The sequence below is a fragment of the Parasteatoda tepidariorum genome, chromosome 2 (genome assembly GCF_043381705.1).
Source record: "Parasteatoda tepidariorum isolate YZ-2023 chromosome 2, CAS_Ptep_4.0, whole genome shotgun sequence".
Taxonomy (NCBI): Eukaryota; Metazoa; Arthropoda; class Arachnida; order Araneae; family Theridiidae; genus Parasteatoda; species Parasteatoda tepidariorum.
The window spans coordinates 101,687,588-101,692,165 of NC_092205.1; the positions used below are offsets into that span (position 1 = coordinate 101,687,588).

At 31.0% G+C, this 4,578-nt stretch overlaps 1 long non-coding RNA gene across 1 annotated transcript in view; it reads left to right on the plus strand.

Annotated features, from left to right (window-relative positions):
- Positions 1–144: 144 nt before the first annotated feature.
- The window catches only part of LOC122272504 (uncharacterized), a 30,444-nt gene continuing 26,010 nt past the window's right edge, over positions 145–4,578 (plus strand). Inside the window, exons 1-2 of the long non-coding RNA XR_011636252.1 lie at positions 145–494; positions 2,939–3,066. This is a non-coding gene — a long non-coding RNA (uncharacterized lncRNA). The remainder of the gene's footprint in view (positions 495–2,938; positions 3,067–4,578) is intronic.

Consider the following 4,578-nt stretch of genomic DNA (forward strand, 5'->3'; position numbering starts at 1 on the left):
ATTCTCGTCCATTTCATTTTCTTCATTGTTGAGCATTTCTTTGAAACAGTTATCAGCTCCATCGCCAGTGCTTAATTCACACTTTTTAAAGCAATTTGATATTTTTTGGGTTTAAACAATGTCCCATGATTTACGAAATCAAATGCATTGATTCCAAAATAGTAAGGGATTTCGATAGTTTGTTTGCAGTTAAGAGTTCCGAAGAGCTGTCACAGTTTATGCCACAAATGATTTTTCGAACAACCATTTTTCTGTAATGAAACTTGAATAATCTTATGATTCCCCGATCAAGGGGTTGAATAACAGCTGTAGTGTTGGGTGGCAAAAACACTAATTTAATGTTTTTCAAACGCAAGTCCTCATCAGCAAGGTGCGCAGAACAATTGTATAAAAGTAAGATGACCTTTTCATTTTTCAGCTCCTTGTCCCATTCAAGAAGAAATTTTGTGAAGATGCTGGATGTCATCCATGCGTTATAGCTATTGGCATAACTGGTGGGTTTTACTCCTTTAAAACATCAAGGTTTTAAACTCTTTCCTATCACTAAAAAGTTTTTTTTTCCANTGTCATGTTGCATGTTAGCAGCACGGTTAGTCTTTCCTTCATTTTTTTACATCCACCAGTCGATTCATTTTTAAACAGCAGTGTGTGTTCAGGAAGTGCTCGGAAAAATAATCCTGTTTCATCTGTGCTAAAAATTTGATCTGGTTTATAGTCTTTGATGAGTGTTGGCCACACGTCCTCTACCCAATCGGCGGCAGAGCTAAAATCAGCATCTTGCTTTTCACCATGCATTGACCGCAACAACATTGTATTTCACCATTATGAAATACAATGTTGTTGCGGTCTTTCCATCGGGTTAGCCACCCATCTGTAACTTTAAAATCAGAATCACCAAATGAGTTAGCAAAGTCCTGTGCATTGTGAAATAAAATTCCTCGGGAAATTGGAATTCTTCGTTCGCGTGCATTTTGAACCATTCATTCCTCCGATTTTCCTTCACGCTTATGCTTTCTTGACAGATTTCTATTCTTTTTTATTTCCTGGGAAATATTTATTCTTTGTTTCATAATATTGAAAAGAGCAGTTTGGGAAATATCTAATTTAATTGAAGCTTCACGTTGACTACATTTAGGAAACTTGTCATAGTTTTGCAACACTTCGAATTTATCTTTAAGACTCAAATCCTTCCTTTTCGGCATGCTGATAAAATTTAACACCAAACGAACTTAAAACTGATGTGTGCTCTAACTCTAACTATAATTTACTCAAACAACTTAAAATGGAACATGGGCACAGACAGTTTTTGGAAATCTGTTCATGTTCTCTGTTAAGATAGAACTCAAAAGAAACTTCTCTCCCTTCTATGGTTCATTCAATAAAAAGTAAGATAAGAATTCAACCCCCTGTTGAGTGTGATAGGTTTCTCCAAACTTCATTCAAGTCAAGAAATTGACATTGATAAATTGATTTCTATGAATTCCCTGCTTATCACCCACATTTTTCCTTAACTCTTACACTATGTACATCACAGGAAAGTGCTAACACCTGTTTCTCAGGTTTGTGAGTAACTGTTGCTTCTTCTAAAAAAATCTTTAAACTTCGAAAAGATAAAATTTTATAAATACGAACAAAAAATAGCTGAAAAATTGCACTTTTGATTTATTATATAGTCAAAATTTTGATTTTAAAAAGCGGCGGCATTGATTTCATTAAAGGATGTTTTCAACATGCATTAATATTGTAACGAATCGGTTCTTGCCGATTTGATTTTATAAAGCGGCTGATTTTATTATCTGGTGATTTTATAAGCGGCGGTCACTGTAGTTCCAAGTGCCCGCCATTAAAAAAAATAATACATTTTAAAAAAATTTCTTTGAACTCACTAATTCTATTAAATTGTTTCAACGATTAACCACTGCATATTATGAGAAATAATATAAAATAGAAGTAAGTAAAAAGTTTTTAAAAACCTAAATTGAAACCAATACATTAATGAATAAAAATTTACACATTGTTTATTTGAAACATTTTAAATTTTAATTCAAAAATTAATTTAGTTTGCATGGAATGCCAGATTTTCTATTTTCACTATCATTACACTTATTGTTTTGTGTATAAAATTTTTTCCTGCATTTGTATTTTGTTTTGAAAAATGACTTAAGAGAATGCTATACCCTTAAGGAAACTTTTCATTGAAAGTTCTCTTTCATCTCCATAAGTAATTTAAAGTGTAGAAACATTGAGTTCAGACAAACCTAGAGTAAGTTATCACGTTTATATTGCTGAAATTTTTTTTCTAAATTTCAAAATGCAAACTAATTATTGGAAGTAACCATTGCGTAAGCAGAAGTTATCTTCTCATAATTTATTTTCATTTTGATAAGTTTAATACTTTATTACCAGCATTTGAAACTTTATGGCTTACTCTTGGTTTGTCTGAACTCACTTTTTCTTTAATTTAAATTAGTTATTAAGGTGAAAGAGAATTTGCAACGAAAAGTTCCTCATGTGGTATGACGTCCTCTTAAGCATAATTTTGCATTTAATAGTATAAAAATAATTCTTGATCTTCTGTCGGCGCTTACTATTGTTTGGACCAAAGCTTAATGTTGCCTTTTACATTTAATCATGAGGTATACACACATAACATTTAAGTAGTATTTACATACGCAGTTACTGGTAAGAAGATATTTAAACTAAAAATTTCTTTACAATGACAATTTAATGAACATAATATAGCTTTAGTTATGGTAAATTAAGAAAATATTTTTGAAGAAATTATCCAGATAAAAAACAATGGGTCCGAACCAATTATTTTCTGCTAACCTTGTATTTCTACTTATCAAATTCTTTCCTGATAACCTTTAAAGTTTGAGCCTAGGTCAGTGATCAATTTGATTGCCGTTCATTTTATTGATGCTGAATCTTTTTTCAGATGCAGAATGTACTTTAAACCCTCCTTTTAATGGTTCTACATAGTGAGAGTGAACCACTTATTCACATATTTTACGAAAAGCTTACAAAAGCTCCTTCCTCTAAAATGGCTGCAGTTTGACTGAAAGTGTAAGTTTTATTTTAATGCTGAGCTCTGAATATGTTTGGATATGTATATGATTCTGAATGTTTATGTATTGCTGTATCTTAAAAAAAGTTTTTGTTACAAATTCAGTGTGAAGGAGGATATAGACCCAGACTTGTACAGTTTGTTTCTATAGTTGTGCCATTTGGTTTTAAGGCCTCCTTATTTGATCCAAGTTTTTGGGCGAAAATTGTTTGAAATTGAGGACAACGTTTTTTGTTTGGATCTTGAATTGTGTAAACTAGGGTTGCACAACCTTTTTGAGTGAAGGGCCACTTGCACAGCAGGTTGAATAACGAAGGGTCGCACATGTATTTGTCATTGTTAACAGCGAATGTAGTAATATTTATTTAAACATTAGTGCTCTAATTTTTCTTATCTATAAACTTAGTAATATATTTGAAGAAAATTAAAGACATTCAATTCATTAAAGAATAAAAAAATAATACTTCAAAAAAAAATTGTTACAAGTCGCTATATTTAATAATTCTATGTAGTTATTAGGCAAACAACTGTGATTTTAATAGTAAATTCACATTTTCGTGAATAGCACATTCAAATTTTGCATAGTGTTTTACCTACATATAAAATATGGATAGGTTGTAGTACAGCAAACTCAAATTTGCGAATTTTTATGTTTAGGTGCATCTGTTTTGATACTTGATATGCTTCTATCAAGGTGCACATTTGACTTTGTGGACTTTCTGTCCATTTTCTCTGACAAGCTGTCCACTTAGCTCTACCAGAAGTCTGGTAAGAAAGGTTATCAGATGTGTAGAAATTTATTACAAGCCTTTTTTGTTTCATCAGAAACTTTGTTTTAGTTGTAAGGTTACAGAGTATGCGGAGAACAGTATGTTTTCTTGGAGATGCACAATTGGCTTTTTTTATAGCTTTCCCCAATGCCTAAGGAATACTATAAAGAATATATTGTAGTTTACAAATCACGCATTGCGATTCACAAAAGAAAGATCTAAGAATTACCACTCGCAATTCTCATCAAAATGATTTAAGAATCACACATAGCTGTTCTATATTAAGCACCTTTTGAGTCACAAATTGCAGTTTTCCTCATTATGTTTAAAATTCACATGAAAACTCTTAGCTAATCATGCAACAGAATTTATATTGAAGTGATTTATGTATCACACATTGTGATTTACGCCTTGTTAGTTCAGGCATTTTGTATCATTTGCTATTTATATTGTTCCGATTTAAGAAACATATACCGCAATTTAATTTCAATTTACTTATCACACATTGTAATTCGTGATTTACATAACCTTTGAGACTTCCCCTTTTTTATAATTTTGGTTTACATATAGTATATCTAGATTCATATAAATGCGATTTAAAAATTCAGCTTAGTGAAAAGTACGCATATTCACAAAATTTTAATAATCATTCTTAATATTTTATGGATATATTTTAAAGAAAACAAAGCTTGTTAAGTTTTAGTTATCTGTAAAATATTGTTATAAAATTTAACACCAAAC